The 13,554-nt window shown below is 56.8% G+C and overlaps 2 pseudogenes; both read left to right on the forward strand.

The window, feature by feature from the left end:
* Positions 1-3,404: 3,404 nt before the first annotated feature.
* LOC133231138 (sentrin-specific protease 3-like) lies at positions 3,405-5,294 on the forward strand (annotated as a pseudogene).
* A 5,946-nt stretch (positions 5,295-11,240) lies between these two features.
* Positions 11,241-13,554, forward strand: part of LOC133231134 (leukocyte immunoglobulin-like receptor subfamily A member 6) — a 43,518-nt pseudogene continuing 41,204 nt past the window's right edge.

The following is a 13,554-nucleotide window of genomic DNA, read 5'->3' on the forward strand; positions in this document are numbered from 1 at the left end:
CTGCGGGACCCCCAGCTGTGGCCAGAGGGCGGGGATCGTGGGCACCCGCCCAGCTGGGACCCTCCTGAGGTGTCCTGCACGCCTCCCTTCTCACCCAGCACCCCGGCGTGTGGGACAGAAGCCCTTGGTTGAGCTGTGGGTACTTCCCTGGTTATAGACGGAAGGGGAGAGTCAAAGGGCGCACCCCCACCTGCCACGCGGGTGTCCCTCTGCTGCACACTGTCTGATATCCACTCATCTGTCATCGATGATTGCATCCGGCACCCACAGGGGAAGCAGCTGTCCAAGTCAGCATCTGCCCACAGACTTATCCAGATGGGTTTGGAAAAACCATAACCCTCCCCTGCAGTGGAAGACTCTTGCGGTGGTGATGCCACAGCTGCGCTCCATGTCAGGATTCTTCCTTCTGTCTCCTGGGACGCAGTGACCACATCCTTTTCATTTCTCAGATCCCCGGATGCTTCCTCCCAAACTCCACAAATGACTGCTTTTGTTCCTCCATGATTCGGGCAGAGTGAACTCTTACGACACATGTGGGGGAGGGGGGTGTCATTTCAGAGCAACCGAGTGAGGAAAGGGAGGAAGCGGCCTTCAGCCATCGTGGAAGTGGTGGTACCACATCTTGCATTACAGCGTGTGACTCTGTGTGTGTGTATGTGTGTGTGTGTGTTTTAATACCTTCCAACAGGAGGGTCATTTGGGCCTGAATCCTGAAAGGTCTGCACAGTTTGGTGTGAAGGGTGACACCCAGCTTTGAAGGGGACGCTAAAGAAACAGAAATACCTCAAGTGATTTCTCCAAGCAGATGGAGAGACCAGCCCGCTGGGCAAGAACTGTGCGAGGTAAAACCTGGCTCCCAGGCCCAGGAGGAAGAGCTGCCCTCCCAGGTGAGTGGAAGAGCATCGCGCCACCCCGACTCGGGGCCTGCTGCCCCCACCCCGGGGCTCACCGGGTCTCCGCCAGCCAAGGCAGCCAGTGAAGCCCGTGCTCCCGGGTCTGGGCTCCCGTCCCGAGTCCACCCTCCACACAGCACCTTGCTACCTGCCCCTTCAGAACTGTGTCCCACTCAAACTCCTCACCAGTTTCAGGGCGAGCTCCAAACTCTTCTAAGTGAACTCAAGGCTGTTCATCATGCCCCAGAGGAGGCCCCCAACCTCAGCTCTCACTTCTGTTCTGCTCCAAACCCGAAGGCTGCAGTCACACCACAAACACACACACACTCAGACGACTTCACACAATGGTGAGCCATTTAACACACGTGTGCTTTCCCATATCTGCTTTTTTTAGGGTCATCTAGACCTGGCCGATCCATTCCCATGTCTCCAGTTGAAACTCCATGGGAAGAGTAAAACCGTGGTTATTTCTTTGTCTTTTCTGATTCTTTTTGTGACTGCTACAGGGTACGCCAGGGACACACAGTAAATCCTCGGTGAGCATTTCTCTACCGGTGTTTTACGCGTTGCTGGAGTTCAGTTGCTGCTGAGTGTTTAATTTACACGTTGGATTTCTCTAGCCTATTTGCAATACAGTGGCACACATGATCCTCATGAAGCAATCGGAGCCTCACGGTCCATTATGTCTCTGTCATAATCCAGGGCCCCTGCGCCTGGGGCAGCAATGCATAACCTCCACCGCCTTCCCCCTCCTCCTGTCCACACAGTCCTTGTGCCTCCAGGGCTCTCTGGAACTTTCCTTCCTCTCTGGAATGGTCTCACTCTCACCCCAGGTCTCCACCTCCTCAGAAAGCCACTCCCTAAACCATAGTCCACTCAGGCCCTCCGAGGCCTCCCACCCCCCGCCACTGCCTTTCCCCTCGCCTGGGGTCCTGGAGGGGCAGGCGGCCAGTGGGAGGGTCTCGGGAGGCCACACGGCCATGCAGGGGAGAGGGGAGTGAGGTGGAGACCCTGGGTCAGCCCAGCGCAGGCCCTCCTGGGCTCATCCCCTGGACACTCTCAGGGCCCGGCCCCCACCCCCAAGGCTCCAATTCAACAACTGGGGAGTCCGGTTCTCTGCTCAGAGGGATCCCAGGCCACCGGAGCAGTTTCAGAGTATCTCAGAGGAGCCAGGGCCCCTCAGATATCTGAGGACAGGCTGGTTTCCCGGGGGGTAGAGAGCTCTTGGCTGGCCTGCAGAGGATACAGACTCCATCCCATGCAGAGGCCCCCCAGTCACTCGTGTTGAGGTCCCCAAAGCCTCTGTTGGTTGGTAAACAGGAGTGGCAGTGACGGGGTGCATTCAGTTCTCGCTCAGGACAGGCTGGGGCACACAGCGCCAAGGAGACAGGCCACGCCCATCAACAAGGAGCCCCCAAGCCCCACGCTGGTGTCCAGCTGGGGCACAGTCCTGGACTCCACTTCCACGATGTCCCTCTCTGAACCTCAGTGTGCTGGTCTGCACAGTGGGTGGAGCCCGGCAGCATTCTCCCGTCGCCTGTCTGCTGGGAGAGTTGGTGGAGGTGGACGCTGGGACCGCAGCCCAAGTCTGCACCCAGGAGTTCTCAGCTGCGTGGCTTCACTGGCGCATTCGGCAGGTCGTCGCTGTGCCCAGGGCCTTGGAAAGCGTTCTGACCGTGGCTCGGTGCCCTCATCCCCTGCTCCCCCCGCCTCCCTCCTCTGACGGGAGCCCCATAGAAAATGCAGCAAGTCAGGTGAGAGTGGATGGGGAGGCCTGGCGCCAGAGACCTAGGAGGGCACCATCCGGAGCCCCGCACCAGGGAGAGGGGCCTGCGTTCGGTTCTGAGCGCCCTGCCCGTTAAACAGTCTAAAGTTCCTAGAAAGCTCCTTCCACCCCCACTTCACTCCCTGATCCTCTACAGAGATCCGGGATTCCCGGGAAGAAGGAAAGTGGGGAAGGCGCTCCTGCATGGAGGTGGCAGGGGCCTGGCTGGCATCCGAGGGGCTGCCCCGGGATGGCAGGGGCACCCCGGGCGGGTACCGCGGCTCAGCGGGAGCGGAGCAGCGGGAGCGGGCGCGGGGTGAGGAGCGGCGGCGGGATGGGGGGTGGGGGTTGGCGGCTTTAAGCGAGTATGTGAGTATGCGTCCAAGGAGCAGAGTTACGCAATGGCTGTGAGGAAATCTCAGACTTGCTAACACAGTTGGCAAAGAATGCTCGGAGGGGGCCTACTGGCTTTCGAAATGTCAGTACAACCTCATTTTTAACAGATAACTTCTGTAAATGACTATAACACACAGAAACAGTCTGACGGATGTAGACAACGTATCAGTAAGGGGATTCAGAGGCATAAACCTCTATGCATAAAGTAAATGGGACCCGGAAGCGCGGGAACCCTGAATTGAGACAGCAGGAGAGGCGGGGCCGAGGGAGAGGTGAGCTGGGAAGCCTGAGGCGGAGGCGCCCGCCCTCGGGCCTGTCTGCCCGGCTGCCCCAAGCTGGGCTACGGGAAGATGAAAGAGACTCTGCAAGACTAGCCTGAGCCTCCTGGACCCAGCATTGCCCCTGCTTATCCAAGTCCCAGGCGGCTACATCCTCATTGGTCCCCAGACCCCCAAAGAAAGAAAGCAGAAAGTGAGGTCGCCCAGTCGTGTCCGACTCTTTGCGACCCCATGGACTGTAGCCCGCCGGGCTCCTCTGTCCATGGGATTCTCCAGGCAACAATACTGGAGTGGGTTGCCACTTCCTCCTCCAGGGGATCTTCCCAACCCAGAGGTCAAACTCAGGTCTCCCACATTGTTGGCAAACTCTTTGCCTTCTGAGCCACAAGAGAATCCCCCAAACCCCGACTCAAATCAGGTGGAGGGTTTGGGCCGGACGCTGGGTCAGGGACCACAGTGCCCCCCGGATGCCTCCCTGTCCCTCGGGCCGCTTTTGACGCCTCAGCTCGTGAAGAGGAGGAGGAAAACCCGACGATGAAGGTGAAGGTGAGGAGGGGGAAGCGGCAGCTTGGAGGCCACCCCCCAGATGGGCTCAGCTGGGGGCGTCCCAGGGGCCTCGCCCTCCCCGCCCTACTTATCGGAAAACCTGTTTGCAGCGCTGACCTCACAGAGCTGTGAGTCTTCTGGATGCTGCTGTACTCAGAGAAGCACCTCGATGCCACTCCACTGCAAGCTTTGGGGTGCCACCGGGGCCGGCGGGGGAACCTCACACACCCCAAGGGCCACCTTGCACCCCGGGAAGGGGCTGCGACGCCACAGGTGCCCTCCCCCTGCTGTCGTTTTGACTTCCCCGCGGGGACCACCTCCTCCCCCGGCCCGGTCTGCTAGGTGCTCTCATGGCTGAGGAGGGGGTGACAGGGTCTCCACCAGAGCCCTCTCGGGCCCCCGTGGAGGAAGGTGGATTAAGCTGGACTCCAGTGTCTCCTCTGGGCCCTGACCTGGGTCTCGTCTCCTGGACTCTGCCCAGCGGCTTTGGGGGAACCACCTGGGCCGCAAGGAGAGTGAAGTCTGGCACCCTGTGAGGCCAGCATCCTCATCAGCAGTGCGTGAAGGGCTGGGGACTGCGTGGCCCAGGAGCTCTTCCAGGCCCGGACATGGGCGCTGTAGGAGAGGCCGAGCAGCCTGGGGGAAGCTGGGCAGGACAGCACCCCAAGGGAGAAGCCTGTCTCCTGCATGCAGAGCATCTCGGATGAATTCCTTCAGACAGATGGCAGCCTCGTCCTCCTCAGCACAGGTGAGGGCATGGAGCAACCGGAGGACATTTCCTGCCAGAATTGTCTGTACCGTCCAGGAAGGGCTTGGGGCGGCGATGGAGCCAGCCATACCCGCGGATGCCAGGCAATGCCCGGCTGAGGGGCCTCCCGTCACCCATAATGGCATGTGCCCACCACAGGTGGCTCGGGGACTCTGTCCATGGACAGAACTGGCTCAGCGACCCAGTGGCGGACGTGGGTGGAGACCTGGCAATGGACACGGTCCCTGAAAAGGTGCACTTCTCCAGCAGTTTCTTCTACGATGAACTGCGTACCATGGGTCATGACGGAGTGAAAGGGCGGGCCGAAAACGTGGACATCTTCAGCAAGGAACTGTTGCTAGCCCCGTGGGCCCTCATCTCTGCTGACGTCAGGCGGCACACCTGTTCTGACTCGCAACGCGCCCTGCACCGCAGCTGCCCTCAGCCTATGGCCAGGTATCTGCAGGCAGAGGCCGGGAAGACAGACTGGTTGGACCTCCAGCAGGGCTGAAAGGTTCCCTCAACATGAATGTGGCCAGCAGAACAAAACCAGTGACTGCAGCGCCTCTGTGCTGCAGGACTGCCCGCACCTGGCCCTGTCTCAGCCACTCAGCTCCGCTCAGCAGGACGCGCCCGAGCTTCGGCGGCCGATCTAGGAGGAGATCTAGGAGGAGCCATGTCCGCAGACTCGGGGCCAGCCTCGGGGCCCAGGTTGTAAACGGGCAGCGGAACGTGTGAGATCCTTCCTAAGCAGCTCCACTTCCTTTAGTCTCTAGCCTCTTTCCACCCAGTTCCCTTTGGTTTTCCATATTTAAATGCTTTAACTGATTTCTGTATTTTTGTTTTCTTTGAGAGAATACTTGCTGATTTCTGATGTTCAAGGGGTGGCCATGGAAAAATCCCCAATTTCCCTCTGTCTGCAGGGGAGTATGGCCTTGTGGCCTGGGTGGGGCAGTCACCTGCGTTCCATGTGCAGGGCAGGCAGTGAGGGGCAGGAAAATCCGGGCATGGTGGGTGGGCAACGGGGTTACTGCCTGCCAAATCTTCAAACATTATATATTATATATATAAATGCCATGGCCCTGCTCTGTAAACAAAGGATCCTTTGGAGATAAAAAATAAATAAGTCACAAGGATATCTCATATAGCATGGGGAATATAGCCAATATTTTATAACTCTGAGTGGAGTATAATCTATAACAAAAATTGAATCACTGTATATAATATATACACTGTATATACTACTGTATGTTTTAATTAAATCAACTGTTTAATTAATATACATTATATGTCTATAATGTAGACATATATTACACATACCTTGATTGACATGCAAACAGTTACAGGCTTAAGTGCTTGTTAGGGCTTCCCTGGTGGCTCACATGGTCAAGAATCTGTCTGTGATGGGAGAGACTCAGGTTCGATCCCTGGATCAGGAAGATCTCCTGGAGAAGGGAAGGGCAACCCACTCCAGTATTCTTGCCTGGGAAATCCCATGGACAGAGGAGCCTGGTGGACTACAAGCATGCATGCTAAGTCACTTCAGTTGTGTCCGACTGTTTGCAACCCTGTGGACTGTAGCCTGTTCATAGTAATATATGCAAATGAATGAATAAATAAATTACTACATGGGAAAAAGAGAAAACTTTAGAGTAGAAATGCCAACTTATCAATACAGAGGGAGGGGTGGAAAGAGATCACCATTATTTAGTTCCCCTCATGTCAGGGGAGACTCATCCACAATTACTAACAATGGCAGTTGTGTGTCTGCCAGACGTATGTTGCACGTCTCCCAATATTGGACGAGAACCCAGCATCTATCCCGACACCGATCGAATTCCAAGGGAGAACTGGGGACTTTGCCTTGAGAAGCCGGGCACATGCCTGCTTGACGTGACCAGGCGATGAGCATGCATGACCAGGGTGGGGAAGGGGGGACACCTGGGCTCCTGACACCATGGAGACGACCACAGCCTCATTTCTGGGCTTCCGTCCAACAACGAGTGACCTGGGTCAGCTCATCCGTCCACACGGTCGGCAGAGGTTGAAGGTCATCTACAAATCCTGTACCCCTGAAGGTGGTCTGGGGCCCAAGGCACCAAGAATGGGGGGTCGTGCAGATTCTGGGGGATGACAAAATAGGACAACCACAGGCAACATATGCTTCCGGGTGAAACCCTGGACCAAAAGGAAAAACTGAGGCTGTCTGGCAGGTGACTAAATGTGAATTGGGACTGATGACTTGGTAAAATTTACATCAGCAAAGACCTCCAAATTGGCAGACTCAGGGTCACGTAGACGAGTGTTCGTGTCTATGGGAGGCACACACCGGTGTTTTTACGGTGATGATGCTTTATCCCAGGGCTTCCCAGGTGCTGCACTGGTAAAGAATCTGCCTGTCAGTGCAGGAGATGGAGGAGATGTGGGTTCGATCCCTGAGTCGGGTGTGGTGGGTTAGTCACCAAGTCGTGTCCGACTCTTTCGACCCCGTGGATTGTAGCCCGCCAGTCCATGAGATTCTCCAGGCAAGAATACTGGAGTGGGTTGCAATTTCCTTCTCCAGGGGATCTTCCTGACCCAGGAATCAAACCCGGGTCTCCTGCACTTCAGGCAGATTCCTTACCGACTGAGCTATGAGGGAAGCCTAGGGTTGGGAAGATCCCCAGGAAATGGCAACCCTCTCCAGTATTCTTGCCTGGAAAATTCCCATGGACTGAAGAGCCTGGTGGGCTACAATCCATGGGGTCGAAAAGAATTGGACACAGCTGAGCGACTGAGCACATACATGCTTTATATCAGAAAAACATGTGTGTCTACATGTTTCTGTGTGTGTACACACATATGTAGCAGACTCACTCTCCCGCCACGTCCCTCCCTGACCACGTCATTCTCTTCCGACAGCTCTCTCTCTACATCTGCTTCTGTGTCTATCTCTATCTCACTTGGGTAAAATATTACTCAACTGGGAATGTAGGTCAAGATGATGTCGGAAAAAAGGCAATTCTTCTAAGTTTCCCTGTAAAACAATAAAATTACTATAAGATCACTTTGAATGAGGAGATTTAATAAGAGAGTAAGACATTTGTGTGCTGCAGGTTGCTCCTGTTTACCTTGAAGCCATGTGGGCAGAGCTGGGGGCGACTATGATCTTCTCAGGGCTGAGATCCTCTGCGATCTTAGCATAGTCTGAGAGCTGGGTCTGGGATATTGTGGAAGCCAATTTCTAACGTCATGCAGGTGCTTGCCTCAGACCCTGAAGCTAAGATGAGAGCCCCCAAAGAAATGTCATTTCTCCCCAAGGCTTACCCACTCCCCCACCCCACCTCCGCCGACCTCCCACCTCTCCCTGAAGCTCCTCCAGCGCTGCCTAGCTTTGTAATCCTGCTTTCCTCCCCTCACTCCAGCTCCACAGCTCAAGCCCAGAAGGTGAACAAGCGTAACTGGAGAGGATGCGGGTCCTGGGTCCTGGCAGGAGGACTGGGTGGGGAGGGTCTGGGCTTCGGGACGAGGAAGCATGGACGCTTCCGTCTCTGTGATCCCAGACACAGCCCTGCCCCATGCTGGACCCAGAGAGGAGTGTGCAGGACTGCACAGTTTGGGGAATCTCGGCATGAGATGAAGTTTATCACTCCCCAGACGCAGCCATGCGCGATTTGCTGTCTGAGGAGGGCAAACAGCTGGGCAGCCCAGTGAGTCCCAGCTTGCTATGGGGGACCCCCACACGGTCTTCTTTGGTTCCTCATGTGGGATCTTAGGTCCCCGGCCAGGGGTCAACACTGCTGCCCCCTGAAGCGGAAGCGCTGAATCTTAACAACTGGACCACCAGGGGAGTGCTGCCCCGCTCTTTTGAATAAGATAAAGCCGGGACACTTCCCCTCCTTTCACTCAACTCCCAGCAGCTTCTGACCTCAGCCTTCCTCTTGAAATAGGACACCCCTGGGCTGCTGGGATGCCACTCCTCAGGGGGGCCCTCCTGATGCCATGTGGGCCCCGCCTTCCTGGTCCTCTTAATGTGGTTCCTTTGAATTGGTGGTGTGTCCATGTCTCAGACGGTACTGCTGCCAGGGATGGTTGCATAGTGTGTGCACTGCACAAGAGAGTCCCGGGGGTCTGAGATGCTTGCCCTTTCTTATTCACACAGAAACCCCTGTAGACTAGCCTCACCCTAGCCTAGGATCCCCTGTCTCCCCTTCACTCCATTTCCTCTTCCCTCCTGCCCTGTGGACTTAGATGCGGTGGAACCACCCAACAATGTGCCTTGGGGGGGTACCTATAGGCATTGGGCACCTCCTCTCACAGGAAGGGCACCCCAGCCATTGTGTTAACACATGAGACCAGTCTGTATTTTAGGTTGTCAGATCCCAAAGTACAGCTGCACCCTCTGTACGCTCATCATTCACAAGTATTTCCTAACCCGCCTCCTTCCTGAGAGCCAGCCTTATGTAATCAGCGACCCATAAGCCGCCTGCCCAGTCCAGTAGCTCAGTAGCACATGGATGACTTGCAAAGGCCTCTTACTCTTTAGGGCTCATCACTCCCAAACACCCAAACGTTGCTCTCAATCCTTTCCTTTCCCGTGTCATGGCAGCGTCTAGAGACACTGACTGGCTGGCATGGTGGACTGACTTACACATACACATGTTTACATGTGACTGTGTCTCGCTGCCCCATGCTGCAGTACACGGATCCTGCGCTGCAGGGGTCACTGCTCCAGCTGCGGTGTGTGGCCTTGGCAGTCGCAGCACGTGAGCCCGGGTGCTCTGCAGCATGTGGGTCTTAGTTCCCCGGCCAGGGATCGAACCCGTGTCCCCTGCCTTGCAAAGCAGATCCTTAACCACCAGACCACCAGGGAAGTCCTTCTTTATTCCTATTGAGGTATCGTTGATGTGCAGTATTATCGTCCTTTCAGGTGTACAATCTAGTGATCCAAAATTTTTACAGATTATACTCAAAATGTTATAGACTACATATAAAGTTATTATAAAATATTGGCTATACTCTTGACTTACAGCCATTATCTTGGAGTAAACACATTGGCACACATTTTCATAGGCTACCATGACTATCTGACAAGGCTATTTCAAGAGAGGAAAACTCGAATCTCAGTCTCCCAAATCAACTTAGATTGAAAAGAACTTTTAAAAATGGGGGTGGGGGGTGGGGAGTCCGATTGTAACCTGATTGCTCAATTCACACAAGCAGTGGGTGATTAATACATATTTAAATAAATATCACACTGCAGCCACGAAATTAAATGCTGGTTGGTCTCTGAAAGAAAAGCTATGATAAACCTGGACAGTATACTAAACAGCAGAGACATCTCTCAGCCAACAAAGGTCCGTCTAGTCAGGGCTATGGTTTTTCCAGTAGTCATGTATGGATGTGAGAGCTGGACCATAAAGAAAGCTGAACATCAAAGAACTGGTTCTTTTGAACTGTGGTGTTGGAGAAGACTCTTGAGAGTCTCTTGGACTGCAAGGAGATGCAACCAGTCAATCCTAAAGGAAATCAACCCTGAATATTCATTGGAAGCACTGATGCTGAAGGTGAAGCTCCAATATTTTGGTCACCTGATGTGAAGAGCTGACTCATTGGAAAACACCCTGACGCTGGGAAAGATTGCAGGTGGGAGGAGAAGGGGACGACAGAGGATGACATGATTGGATGGCATCGCTGACTCAGTGGACATGAGTTTGAGTAAACTCTGGGAGATAGTGGAGGACAGGGAAGCCTGGAGTGTGGCAGTCTGTGGGGTCGCAAAGAGTCAGACACAACTTAGCAACTCAACAACAGGTAAATATCAATTTCTCCAGATAACTCAGAGATCTAAGTCAGCTTACTGTCATAGAAGTTTTAGACAAAAAGCACAGAATGAAGAAGAAAGCCCTGCCCAAGGATCGTGGAGCCCCGAGGAGCCAGGAAGGATCCAGGGGCTTCTTCCCAGGAAGGCGGGAGACAGCAATATGAGAAAAAGACAAGTCCCTGAAGGGGGCTGTGATGGGGGAAACCCACACTCCGGGGCAGGGGAGGAGTCAGTTTCCTTCCTTATTCCCTGAGCATCTCCTCTGGGCTCTCGGCCACGTGGACGCCACTGAGCCCAGGGTGACACTGACCGTGTGTCCCTCACAAAGAGCAGACTTGTGGACACAGAGGGGAAGGAGAGGGTGGGATGAATGGAGAGAGTAGCATGGAAACGCGCACACCAGCTCGTATAAAACAGACCACGGGGGAATGTGCCGTGTGACTCAGGGAGCTCACACAGGGGCTCTGTGACAACCTAGAGGGAGGGAGGTTCTAGAGGGGGGCATGTGACACATACGGCCGATCCATGTTGATGTATGGCAGAAACCAGCACCATATTGTAAAGTAACAATCCTCCAATTAAAAAAAAAATGTGTCTCTGGGGATCTGAGCCCTCCCCGAAGCGTCTCCAGGGCCTCGTGACCCCAGCCATAGTGAGGACCCCATGGGGACCTGCTGATGGATGGGTAGAGGAGGAAGCAGACCCCGAGGCAAAGCTCGCAGAGGGAAGGAGCCTGGCCTTCCTCATCTGGAAGGGGCGTCTCAGGAAGTCACGGGGCTGGCTTCCTGCTCTGTCACGGAGACAAATGCCAGGCTTCCTGGGAGGGACAGTTCTCCTTTCTGTGGGGACGCTGATGTGACACCCTTGACGAGAAAACTCCGCCTCAGACTGCCAACAGCCTGTGGGTCTGTCTGTCTGGGGCACCCAGGTCTTCTCCATCCTCACAGCCTGGACCGCAGGGAGGAGACGCCATGGCCCCCACCCTCCCTGCCTTGCTCTGCCTTGGTGAGATGAGGTGGGGACGGGGGAGCCCTGGTCTGGAGGGACCCCCCAGCCAGCCTGCTCCATCAGGGGACCCCAGGGCCCAGGAGGCTCCAGGGGAGGAGAGGCACTGTCAGAGCTGAGGGCACACCTCTCACAGGGCGCTCTCTTCCAGGGCTGAGTGTGGGCCTAAGGACCCAGGTGCAGGCCGGTGAGTCTGTCCCAGGGCCCAGCTCACTCCTCTCATGGGAACATGGGTCACCCCCAAGCTGTGGGCAGGGGGAGGGCAGCTCGGGGCTCACGGAGTGGGGAGTCTGGGAGGTCTGGGCTGAGAGCCGGGGCCTGGGGGAGAACACCCGGTGAGCCTGCCTCTGATTTCCTTCCAGGGACCTTCCCCAAACCCATCATCTGGGCTGAGCCCAGCTCTGTGGTCCCCTTGGGGAGCTCCGTGACCATCTTGTGTCAAGGGCCCCCGAATACCAAAAGCTTCAGTCTGAACAAAGAGGGCGACTCAGCCCCCCGGAACATGCATCCGCCACTAGAGCCCTGGGACAAAGCCAACTTCTTCATCAGTAATGTCAGAGAGCAGCAGGCAGGGAGATACCACTGCTCCCACTTCATCGGAGTTAACTGGTCAGAGCCCAGCGAGCCCCTGGACCTGCTGGTGGCAGGAGAAGAGCCAGCGGGTCAGTCGGGGACCAGACTCTGCACAGGCCCCCCCGGGGAGCCCCAGGGGTGATGCTGGGACCAGGGGGAGGGGTCCCAGGGAGGGACAGAGAGACGGGGGTTGGGGAGGGGAGAGACTCTGAGAAACAGAGACAGCGCTGAGGGGCCAGAGAGGCCCATGGAGTCTCGCTCAGAACCCGGGCCGGTGCCCGCACCCCCTTCCTCTCTGCAGGACGGCTCAGAGACAGACCCTCCCTCTCGGTGCTGCCAAGCCCCTCGGTGGCCCTGGGGGAGAATGTGACCCTGCTGTGTCAGTCAGGAAACAGGACGGACACTTTCCTTCTGTCCAAGGAGGGGGCAGCCCATCGCCCCCTGCGTCTGCGCTCCCAGGACCAAGACGGGCGGTACCAGGCCGAGTTCTCCTTGAGCCCTGTGACCTCAGCCCATGGGGGCACCTACAGGTGCTACCGCTCACTCAGCACAAACCCCTACCTGCTGTCACAGCCCAGTGAGCCCCTGGCGCTCGTGGTCGCAGGTGAGGACCAGTCTGTCTGTCAACTCAGTAGCTCGGGGCTCTGCCCTGGGAGCGCCAGGCACTGGTGGAGGAGGGGGCGCTGAGGGAGGGGCCCCATGACAGAGGAGCCTCAGAGCCTGTGCCCCGCCCCTTCCTCCCTCACCAGGGTCTCGGAGGGCCAAGTGGGCAGTGTGAGGGTCTCAGGGAGGCCACAGGGCCATGCATGGCAGAGGGGAATGAGGTGGGGACTCCGGGTCAGCCTGGCGTACGCCTTCCTGGGCTCATTCCCAGGACCCAGTCTCCCAGACACAGACCCAGATCCGAACCTGGGGAGTCTCGGGGCTATCTGCTCAGGGAAGACAGCCCACCCCAGGGCACTTTGACATTCTCTGGGAGAACAAGGCCCCTCAGATCGTCAAGGGCCGGTGGGGAGTCAGGTGGAGATGGCGGGGGAGCCACAGGCTGCAGGGGCCTGAGGCTGCTGGATGGGAATCAGTCTGGGAAGGAGCAGGCCCACCCCAACCCATCCTGCCCCCGGAGGCTCCAGGGATCACCCCCTCCCCAGGCAGAGTCAAGCCGGCAGAGGCAGAGGGCTGAGCCAGCGCCTGTGGGGGGCGGTGATGGGTCCGTGGGACCCCGCATACCACCGCTCAGGGGCGGGCCCCACCCTGTGGTGTCTGAGCTCCGTCAGCTCAGAGTCCTGAGCAGGAACGTCTGAGACAGTAAGATAGAGAGGCCCCGGGAGGCTCCCGAGGAGGACATGGCCCACCCACAGCCCCCCTTCAGGATCCTCGGGCCCCGCTAACACCCTCCCCCAGCACCGCGGTCAGACCCGCGAGTGGGAACGAGGACACCGTCCCCGTCAGGGGCTGGGCTCCGGGGCCACGTCCTCTCCCAGGAACGGGTGCCCTGGGCGCACACCCCGGTTCCTGGTGACGGGGCCGGCGCTGACCTGTGCGCCCTC

The sequence above is a fragment of the Bos javanicus genome, chromosome 18 (genome assembly GCF_032452875.1).
Source record: "Bos javanicus breed banteng chromosome 18, ARS-OSU_banteng_1.0, whole genome shotgun sequence".
NCBI classification, from domain to species: Eukaryota; Metazoa; Chordata; class Mammalia; order Artiodactyla; family Bovidae; genus Bos; species Bos javanicus.